The sequence below is a fragment of the Diabrotica virgifera genome, chromosome 8, assembly GCF_917563875.1.
Source record: "Diabrotica virgifera virgifera chromosome 8, PGI_DIABVI_V3a".
Taxonomy (NCBI): Eukaryota; Metazoa; Arthropoda; class Insecta; order Coleoptera; family Chrysomelidae; genus Diabrotica; species Diabrotica virgifera.
In genome coordinates, this window is record NC_065450.1 from 86,716,836 (window position 1) to 86,729,022 (window position 12,187).

Below are 12,187 nucleotides of genomic sequence, written 5' to 3' on the forward strand. Positions count from 1 at the left end.
CTCCTTGCCACAACCCCCTACCCTAAGAATGTATGAGAAACCGCTGGAGTTTAGAGATCATCACAAATTCTTGGGTTTAATCTTCGATTCAAAGTTAACATGGAATAATCATATCTCCCAACTCATCCTTTCCTGTAATAAAATATTAAATGTATAAATAAAAAATAATAAAATCTGTAATAAAAACTGGGGCTCAGACCAATCCACTCTACTCCTCCTGTATAACTCTTTAATACGTTCTAAGCTAGATTATGGAGCAGTTGCCTATTCCACTGCTAATCAATCTCTACTCAAATCATTAGATATTATTTATAATAAAAGTCTTAAATTAATCTTAGGGGCTTTCCCGACTACACCTTTACCCAGAATGTATGCTCTTTTAGGAGAACCATCGCTACATCACCGCCGCATGTACATACCTCGCTCTATCACATGCAGCCATGCAGTCTCAGTCGCTTGCAATATTTCAAAGGCAATATATCAAAACACTTTTACAAACAAATATGTAAACACATTCCAAGATATTCGATATACTAAAAAACCATATTACGAAAGAATTAAATCCATACTTCAAAACCTTAACATTAATTTTCAGGAGGTTTTCTCCTCGGATATTAAATACCCCGAGCCTTGGCTGATCGATATACCAATCTGTGATGCATCTCTGGAGAATTTCGATAAATCCAATACACACCATTATCTGATTCGGTCCAAGTTCGAGGCCCTTTTAAAAAAGTACCCCGACCACCATAAAATCTACACAGATGCATCTAATTCCGAAGATGGAGTGGGGGCATCAATCGTTTCCTCAGAAAACAATCTCCCGTTTACCCCCAGTATGTAGCACAAATTTAGCTGAACTCTACGCCATATACCGTGCTGTAAACTTGTTAACGAGCTTACACTCACAAAAGCCCTGATCATAACAGATTCCCTTAGCTCTCTAAACTCATTAAAACACATTTTTCCGAAACATCCTTTTGAAAAGTTGCCAAAATACCATCTATTCCAAGCTCATAAACATGAAAGAAGCGTCCAATTTTTATGGGTTCCCTCACACGTCGTAATAACAGGAAATGAAGAAGTTAACAGGACTGCACGAGAGGCAATTTTAAGTGATTTTTCGAAGTCGATAGACAAGTGTGTTTCCAGTGACTTAAAAGCTTATTTTAAAAATAAGGTGTTGTGTTTGTGGCGGAATGAGTGGTCTCAAACTAATTCTAAGCTCAATAAAATAAAAAGTAATGTGTCTCAGTGGATTCCATCGTCGCGCAATAGACGAGAACAAATTGTGGTTGCGCGTTTACGTCTAGGACATAGCAGGTTAACGCATTCTTATCTTTTCACAAAGAATAATCCACCCATATGTCATCAGTGTTACGTCCGATTAACAGTCGAACACTTTTTAATAAATTGTAGTAAACATGACCAAGAAAGACAGTGCTACAATATCCCAAACCTCTACCAGAGGCTCTAGGTCAAAACTGTCCCTATGATAATATAGTTAATTATCTAAGATCCATAAACATTTTCTATAGTCTGTAGTTATTTACTTTTGTTATTTATATTTTGTTCCGTCGCTAATAACAATAACCTTTTGGTGAATGCGACTTCTAATAAAAAAAAATTATACTAATGTATTTTATTTTTAACAAAATCTATTTAATTATCAACTTGCAAAAAAAAATCGTGACAGCGTCGCACGGGTCCATACCTCACCTTTGATCTTTACTCTCTCGACTGATTACTAAGGACCAGCACAGACGCGTCTGTGCTACTACGGACGATACACTTCCCACGGTGCGTGGTGCGAGCTGGTCCGCGTCCGTCCGCGACATTGCCGATCGTGGGAAGCCAGTGCAAGGGCCCGTTCACATGACAGGCGCGTAATGCGCGTTTTAATAACGCACGATTACAACTACATACATTCTACTTGAGACCGTCCACATGCTAACGCGCATTTTAATGATCTAAAACGCGTGTTACGAGGATTTTGCAAGCAAACTCGCAGTTGTCGCAGAATGTGAGAATGAGTTTTGCAGGGATAATGATTTTGCAAGTCTTTATAAAAAATCAAATTTATTAAGAATATTATTTATGATATATGATACTATTTATTTATCTATTGATAACATATATTATGATAAAATGTTATCTGTAGTTTACCATGATTTAAAATATTAATGATTTTAATTTTCCTGCATTTCACAATATTAGTTCTTAGAAGCAATTATAGAGTAGTGTCCTAGAAAGTGGAGTAAAAGTAGAAAAATTTACTAATACAGGGTAAGAAACAAACTCTATATTATATTTTTTAATACAAACGTATCTGCTTCCATCTCTGATACTAGTTTTTAATGTATTTTAGATTTTGTTTTTTCTTTTTTTTTTTTCACCAAAGTCATAATCACTATATTTTTCGAGTAGTTATACTTTGTTTAATACTTTTTTATATACTTGTCTGGGTCTTTGTCACTATATCCGCAAATTTTGTAATCCATTTTAAAAATAGTTCTAGGCTACCTAGGCAGCTGAAATTTTCAGAATAGCTCAGAACTAGCTAACCATGCAATATTTAACTGCTATTATACAGGATGATTGATTAGTGGGGAAAAGCTGCGTAGATTTGTTATAGTAATGGATAGCGATAAAAGTTAATAACAAAAATTGTAGCCAACTTTGAGCTTCACATTACAAAATTAGTTAGAATGTTACAGTGTGTCCGATAACATAGTGGCAGACCAAACTTATGTTTTTTTTTAAATAGAACACCCTGTATTTTATTTTATATTCGAGATCTTTTCAACTTCTCCATTACAAAAATATAAAGGTTTGGTATGTTATACAGGGTATTTACAAAGTTAAAACCAATTTTATACAAAAATCGTAACAAGTTCAACTCCCGGCATAAATAAAAAATAAGCACAACGGCAATGGTTTATTGATTCCATATTTATTTATTCATTGTCAAATTTTTTATAAATGATTGATATTGCTAATTTTCTTTATATTGAATACAGGGTGAGTCAAAACGCAAGTACATTATTTTCTCAGCATTTTTAAATGGAACACCCTCTATTTTATATCACTATGGAAAAGTACCATTATTTTACTTTAATTTTTATATAACATTCCCTATATCTACAATCTTCCTTCATTCAATATATTATCTAGTCGGCTTCTGTATATATACTTTTTGACATACCGTAGGTAATTTAGGAATACCTCGGGGTGGAATACTAGGTCCACTTCTTTTTTACTTTATATAAATGATACGTCTTAATATATCTCAGAAAAACATATATTCATGTATGCAGACCATTACATCATACTTGTCTCAGCGGAATCCTTCGAGTTAGCCGAATCTAAGATCAAAAATGTAATATTGTCGTTTAAAAACTGGTGCTACCGAAAAAATTTAGTAATAACTCTAGATAAGACAGTGTGTATTCAGTTCTCTTATGGTGAAAGAAAATTAAGTACCTCTTTCTTTGTTCGAAATTGCAGACAACTTGATTGTTAAATCAGTTAATAAAACTAAGTATCTTGGCAAGATTGTGGCCAATATTTTAAATTATCGTGAACACGTAAACAATACCCGTTTAAAGTTGAATTAATCATATTTCGCGATATTGTCGTTAAGGGGCGAAATTACTATAAATGCCTTGGTTACAGTATACTATTCTCAAGTGTGTTCCACGTTCAGTCAAAAAATTATTGTTTGGGGACAGGCATCGGAAAGTTTGAGAGTATTTGTGCTACAAAAACGAATAATTCGAACAATATTTTGTGTACACTAAGGCAAGCCGCACACCAAAGAAACATGAAACGAAAAACATGAAACATGAAACGTAAAACACGTTTCATGAAAATTAAACACGGCTAAACAAATCTTGAAGTCCGCCTACCAATGAAACGAGTGTGATTCATACTCATAATAGTATGGTATAGTTAGACCCAAACCCAGACATCCAAAGTGAAAGTTATCCTCTAACACCAAATTGTTCTATATGGTCCACATAATGTTCAGAAAAAAGTCACACCATTTTGAGCGTCGGGTTTGGGGGGGAGAGGGGGGAGAAATCTGCAAATTCGTAGTTTTTTACGTTTTTCGTCAATATTTCTAAAACTAAGCGGTTTAGCATGAACAACCCTCTACACAAAATTGTTCTACATTAAATTTGAAATAAAAAAGGCTCTATGCATAACCCTTCTAAAATGAACGGTTCCAAAGTTACGGAGGTAGTATAATATAATTGGTCCAAAAAAGGCCTAACCCAGACATCCAAAGTAAAAGTTTTCCTTCAACACCAAATTGTTCTATATGGTCCACATATTGTTCAGTAAAAAGTTACAGCATTTTGAGCGTCCGGTTTGGGGGGGAGATGGGGGAGAAATCGGTAAATTAGTAGTTTTTTTAAGTTTTTCGTCAATATTTCTAAAACTATGCTTTAGCGTAAGGAATGTTCTATAGAATAATGTTGGACATAAAATTTAAGACAAAAAAGGTCCTATACATAATTGTTATAAAATCAACGGTTCCAGAGTTACGGAGGGTGAAAAGCGGAGTTTTTCGATACTTTTTATATTTACCGACTTCTCACCCCTCTCCCCTTCAAACCCGACGCTCAAAATGGTGTGACTTTTTTCTGAACATTATGTGGACCATATAGAACAATTTGGTGTTGGAGGATAACTTTCACTTTGTATGTCTGGGTTTTTGGTATATTTAAATTATAAATATTGCCCAAAAAATATAAAAAGTATCGAAAACCTCGACTTTTCACCCTCCGTAACTCTGGAACCGTTGATTTTATAGCAATTATGTATCGAACATTTTTTGTTTTAAATTTCATGTAGAACATTTTCGTATATAACACTGTTTACGCTACAGCATAGTTTTAGAAATATTGACGAAAACCTAAAAAACTTCTAATTTACCGGCTTCTCTCCCATCTCCCTCCCAAACCGGACGCTCAAAATAGTGTAACTTTTTACTGAACAATATGTGGACCATCTAAAACATTTTGGTGTTGGAGGAAAACTTTTGCTTTGGATGTTTGGATTAGGCCTTTTTTGGACCAGTTATACTATACTACCTCCGTAACTTTGGAACCATTCATTTTAGAAAGATTATGCATAGGGCCTTTTTTATTTCAAATTTAATGTAGAACAATTTTATATAGAAGGTTGTTCATGCTAAACTGCATAGTTTTAGAAATATTCGAAAAACTTAAAAAAACTACGAATTTACCGATTTCTCCCCCCTCTCCCCCCCAAACCCGACGCTCAAAATGGTATGACTTTTTTCTGGACATTGTGTGGACCATATAGAACAATTTGGTGTTGAAGGATAACTTTCACTTTGGATGTCTGGGTTATGCCTTCTTTTGGATCAACTATACTGTACTATAACACGTTTTTATTTTCGGAAAGTTTCATAAATGGCCGGACGTCTATTTGTTTAGCAGTGTTTTATTTCCATGAAACGTGATTTACGTTTCATGTTTCTTTGATGTGCCTAAGACAGTGGTCGATAATATTTTAAAAATAATAATATTCTTACGCTTGGTTCATAGCCCAGTAAATGAACGGGAAATACGGCGATACCGTGTAATTTTCAGGGGCAACTCCGAATTGCATGAAAATTTGGATATAGGATCTACTAACCCTCCACTACAATGTTGAAATTGTGCCGTTGGTTGCTTTTACTTGGGGGGTGACAGTCACCCCTTCTCGGGGGTGAAAAAACATATATTCAAAATAAGACCGGAAATGGATAAATTGACTGATTTTAGACAACTTTTGTTCTATAGAGTTTTTTATGTAAGTCGATACTTTTCGAGTTATTTTCGATTGAAAATGTTTATTTTTCGACAAAAAAACTACGTTTTCGGACGGTTTCTCGCAAATAACTCAAAAAGTAAATAGTTTATCGAAAAAAATATTCTTAGCAAAAGTGTAGCTTATAAAAAACTGAAAAAAAATGTGGATCAGTAAAGTCTATCAATCGAGTAAAAACAAAGTTGTAGCTCATGAAAAACACGTTCTTATTCGTCTAATTCCAAATCGAATATTTCAAGGTGAAATCACCGAAAAATTAAGCACTTTTGGGGAAAAACCTGTTTAAACTTTTTTAAAGTGTTTACAAAAAGTTTTATTAGAATTGTCAATAAAAGTTTCTAGCATTAAAAATAAGCGAGTTAAGCTCAAAATAAAGTTGGCCCTCTTTTTTTTTAAACCCGTGTTTAGCTCCTCAAATGAAATTAATGGCTACAGCTTTACAAACAATTTACTCAATTATCTATTTTTTATATGATCTGTCAGTCTCACCGATTTAAAGTGCTTATGTTTGAAAGGGTTATAGTTAAAAAAGCTTGAACGGGTCACTAATCACGAGTGAATGCAAATTTTGAACAGCCATATCTTAACCAATTTTTGTCTTGCGGAAAAACAAAATCAAACTAGCATATTTATAATAACAAAACCTATATTTTTTTACTCTTTAAAATTTTTCTTATCACTAATACTTTTTAAATTATTTTGAAAAAAAGAAATTTTTCAAAAATTTTTAGAAAATTTTGTTTTACTATAAAACCAATTTTTTTCAAAAATAAGCACTTCAAGCCAATCAAACTTACAGATCATATAAACAATATACATACAGTTAAAATAAATGGTAAAGCGGTAACGATTAATTTTATTTAGGGTGCTAAATACAGGGAGGTTTTCACATTTTTTTTTACCAAAAAAAGAGCCAACATTTTTTTTCAGTGTAACTCGTTTATTTTTGGTGCTAGAAACTTTTGTAAAAAACAAATGTAAATCTTTTTTTAGGTACTTCTAAAATGTTAATAAGCTTTTCCCGAAAAGCGCTTAATTTTTCGATGATTTCGCGTTGACTTATTCGATTTGGAATTAGACGAATAAGAACGTATTTTTCATGAGCTACAACTTTGCTTTTTCTCAATTTATACACTTTACTGATACACCATTTTTTTTGTTTTTTTATAAGCTTCACTTTTACTTAGAATATTTTTTTCGATAAAATATTTACTTTTGGAGTTAGTTGAGAAATTTTTGTTCTGAAAACGTAGTTTTTTTGTCGAAAAATCAACATTTTCAATTGCGAATAATCCGAAAACTATTGACTTACGTAAAAAACTTTATAGAACTAAAGTTGCTCATAATCGGTCAATTTATCCATTTCCGGGCTTATTTTAAACACGCGTTTTTCACCCCCTGAGAAGGGGTGAATGTCACCCCCCAAGTAAAAGCAACCAATGAGACAAATTCAACTTTGAAGTGGAGGGTAAGTAGAACCTAAATCCAAATTTTCATGCAATTCGGAGTTGCCCCTCAAAATTACATTCCAAAACGGTCATTTATTGGGCTATCAATATATATTTATAAATTATTATCATAAAGGTTCGCTAAAAATGTTCTTTAAACAGCAACTCAATTACACGCCTATAACACAAGAAATGCTGAGATAATTATTTATCTTCCTCGTCATAATCATAATAAATTCAGAAAATCTCCTTAATATACAGGGTACCTACTTTTTAATACACTACCATGTAGTTTTAAAAATTTTAATTCACTAACAATTTTTAAAAAAAAAAACTTTGTGACGTGTAGTCTTTTCAAAACAAAATACTCAGTAAAACACAGGTTAAAAATAAAATAAATGTATTGAGGATATTTATGTACAGTTTAAATCCAAAATATTAAAATAAAATAACATTCTATATTTGCAATGTTCCGGAGAAAGTTCCCCTGGGCCTCGATTTTTGACCCTTCGCTTCGTTATCGAACGTATTCGCTTCGTATCTGTTTAGTATACGTAGCGAATACGTTCGATATCGAAGCGAAGGGTCAAAAATCGAGGCCCAGGGCCTCGATATCGAACGTATTCGCTACGTATACTAAACAGATACGAAGCGAATACGTTCGATAACGAAGCGAAGGGTCAAAAATCGAGGCCCAGGGGAACTTTCTCCGGAACATTGCAAATATAGAATGATATTTGGCGGACGTCTGCAAAAGAAACATAAAATTGTATTTATTACTGTCAAAAGAAAATGCAATTATTAATGTAATACAAGAAGTAATCACGCACATACTCGCATCTCATTATACTTTAATCCAGTGTAAATACAAATACTTCCACAATCAAAATATCAGTGACTAACAGACACGCATACAACTCTAAATCGGAGATGGCGGTAACCGCTCACTACACGGATCCTGTTTAATTAAGAGCAGAGCAACTGCCCACCACACAGTTACACCACCCAGATTGGCATACCTGTGCACTAAACTGGTTAGCCAGAGAGTCTAGAGTGGTTCCCAAACTATTTTTTCTCGTAGACCACTTTAAAAATATATTGGTTTCGGTGGACCCCCTGCTGCTACATTTTCACCCTACTTTCAATGAAAAACATGGGGGGGGGGGGGGGTAAAAATAAGACATTGAAGGCCTTTTTCGTCTTCTGTTCTTTTCTCAAAATATTATTTTAAGTGATTTTACAGTGATTTGGAATCTACTTAAACAAATTTGCATTTTTTATCGTAAATTATCAATTGAAAAAATATTTTAAATAATTTAATAGAAGGGTTACCAAAATGTGATTATTAGGCATTATAACAAGTTTTTTGTTTTAAAACAAGTTGTTGATCAAACTTTAGCGTATAAAACGTTAAAATGCTGTTTTCCATTTTCGTCCATTCCCAAAATACATGTTCTTCTATTTGGCTGAAAATTTGCCCACAGATAGCCAAACCACAGGACTTTAATGGTTAAAAGAATTTGTATAGTTTTACAATACAAGAAAAATTACATGCAATAAACAGTCAAAATTATATAGTACAGTCGGGTTAACATGTACTAGTGTAAATTTAAAATAGCGAATAAAGGAGAACCGTGTTTGCTCAATATCTCCGCCATATTTAACTTTTCGACAAAAAGTGTAAGGACTGAAGTTGTGAAAAATCTTATTTCGTATAATTTATTCTATTATAAATTTTTTTGTGCCGTCGATATGGGGGAAAGAGTGACAGTTACAGCATAATTATTGAATAATTATCTCGTTTATTATTAGCTTTATAATAAAAATGTATCTATACAAAAATGGAGAGAATTAAATTTTGTACAATTTTGATCTCTTTCATGTTTTTGCTAAAATCAATATTTCAGGTAGTACGTATGCGGTAAAGGCGCGAGCATAAGCCCTGATTGATTTGATAGCAGTCAAAAGTGGTTTTTATTCAATAACTCCGCAATTCTCAACTTTTCGACAAAAATCGTAGGAACTGAAATTGATCCAAATAAATTGTGTTTACAATAATTATTATAATTTTCTTAACCATTTTTTTCGTATGGTCGATATTTTCCGAATTAATTGTAGTTACAGTAGACGCCTATATTTTTGACTCTGATATTCTTCCACGTATTTTTTTTTGTATTGTAAAACGATACAAATTCTTTTAACCACTTAAAGTTCTGTGTTTTGGCTATCTGTGGGCAAATTTTCAGTCAAATCGAAAGACATGTGTTTTGGAAATGGAGGAAAATGTAAAAAACGGTATTTTAACGTTTTCTACACTAAAATTTGATCAAAAACTTGTTTTTAATCAAAATAACTTGTTATGATGAATTATAATAACATTTTTGAGTCACTACTATTAAAATATTATTTTTTCCACTGATATTTTACAATAAAAAAAATGCAAATTTGTTTAAATAAATACCAAATCGCTATAAAATTTTCGTGGATCCCCACTTGCAACTTGTGAACCCCCATTTTTATTTCACGCCAACGTAGACCCCCGTTGAGTCCCTCGTGAACCCCTAAGGGTCCACCTGGGCCACTTTGGGAATCACTGGCTAGAGCTTGATCGCCGCAAGACTGATTGTTCTTCCTCGATTTCTTCTTAAATACACTCTGGGCCGACCTCCTCGGATGCCTCGGGCTGAAAGTGGAAACGAGTGGGGTTGCGCTGGTACGTTCCTCTGCTGTTGATCTGCTGAACGCCAGGCTCAGGTACACATATCGTTATAATTTAAAGGAATTCTTAATAAGCCATACTTTTTATTCAGTACATAAATTTACAGAATGTTTAGCTGAAGTTATTTAGAAGATGTCCAATGTGTGTGGCGAATTTCTATTTTCGTATTTTAATATGATTTATACAATTATTTGTTAGCAACTTATTTTGTTCATTTGTCTCGTACTGTATATTACTTTTGATTGTGACTGTATTATTGCAATGTTTTATTGTAATTGACGTACCCTGTGCATTTATGTATGTATATAACAAAGGGTCAATAAAAATATATCTCATCCTGCTAGTTCCCTAGGCTGATAACTATTCAGATTATTTTTTAGTCGCAATGCAGTTATCTTCACAAACAACCTATTGATACAAGACTGATAGGAGGCCAATGGGTCTATAGTGTTATATATAATACTTATCTCAATTTTTCTAATATATATTTATCTTGTTTAATATCAGTATTATCAGAGAATTTAACCAAGCTATGGGTACTTCACTTATTTTTATACATAAATAGCTTTTTTTATTTCACAATGCGCTCATTGCGTTTTTTATTTTGTCCTCGATTTATCTGGTGGTGTATTTTGGCCTTTACCTGGTAGTGATTTTGCTTTTGACTCGTATAATGCTTGGTACTTGTTTTCTATCATGAAGGTTATTTATAAATAACCTTCATATAATATTCATGCGTGTATGTGTTTAGATGTATGACCTTGGTTTGAACCAATTGGCCAGCTCAATTTTTTTTTATTTTCATAGACACAATTTTCTAATTTTAACTGATATACATTATATTTTAATAATTACAAACATATATTACATACATTACATTAAAAATACATACTAATATTAAACACTATTACTAAATACTTATACTAAACCACTAATTGATATTAAAATATTTTTTTTCAGCGCTAAGACCTTAACCCGATTCAACCTCTCGGAGGTTTAGGCCTTCTTGTGATTTTTTTTGCTTTTTTTTATTTTGTTTTTTTTTATTGTTTTTTAATATCTATTTCTTTTTCTATTTTTTTATTTTTTTTGTTTTTTTTTTGTTTTTTTATATATTTTTTTAAATTTTTTTTATATTTTTTTAAATATCCATTTTTATATTTTTTAAGTGGTTATAAACAATTTTATACAAATTTATATTTCGTGTACATAAAATGAAATTTAAATTGGTGGGGAGAGTAACTCCTACTTCCTATCTGGAAGTTTGCGCAATCGAAAATCACATGCTCTAATGTACCCAACTCCCCGCAAGTGTAGTTTTGAGAAGTGGCCAACCCTAGTTTATTTTTGTGGACTGGATATAAACCATGTTTGTTCCTTGCTCTATTTAAGGTTTTAATAAAGTGCCGATTTGTAATGTAGTTAAACCACGGTTTTCTATAAATTTTTGGTTGGATATCATGAAATCGTATACATTTAAAAGAGATATCCTACCAGTTGCCATTGCTCCATTTGTTTTTTCTTAAACCATTGTCGTAGATCAGTGACTGGCATTAATGTTTCTTCTATCGTTTCCCCTGTTGTAGTAGCATCCTTGGCAAGTCTATCCACTATTTCATTTCCGTTAATTCCATATTGAGCCTTAATCCAAACCAAAGAAATTTGTTTACCTTTATTCGTAAGTAACTGGATTGTTTCTAAAATTTTTATAATTACTACTGATGAAGTGCTTGATAATTTAGTTTGTACTATTGTGTCTACCGAACTTTTGCTATCTGTTAATATAATAAACTTATTCTTGTGATGGATATTAATATACTTAAAGCTCAGCAGTATAACTAGACATTTGATTTGAAACTTTAAATTTTTTGGATAAATTTTCATTTGAATGGAAAAAGGCGCATCCAGTAGACTCAGCGAATTTGGATCCATCTGTATAAATACAATCGGACTCCGGCCATCTTTTCAGAATTGTTTGCTCAACAAACGTATTTATGTTAAATTGATTAACATGTGGTTCAATATTAAGATAATAATAAGGAATTTGTAGTTCTAATAGGTTATAATAACAATTATAAAAGGGAAGGATGTCATTTCTGTAAACCTCGCTAATAAATTGGATTAGTAGCTGATAACTGCTTATTACTTTGGGATGAATTTTACGTCGCTAGAAAGG

At 32.5% G+C, this 12,187-nt stretch overlaps 1 protein-coding gene across 1 annotated transcript in view; it reads left to right on the forward strand.

The window, feature by feature from the left end:
- Positions 1-2,200: 2,200 nt before the first annotated feature.
- The window catches only part of LOC114339406 (angiopoietin-related protein 1-like), a 262,517-nt gene continuing 252,530 nt past the window's right edge, over positions 2,201-12,187 (forward strand). The window contains exon 1 of the mRNA XM_050659347.1: positions 2,201-2,286. The gene's annotated coding sequence lies outside the window, so the exon portion shown is untranslated. The remainder of the gene's footprint in view (positions 2,287-12,187) is intronic.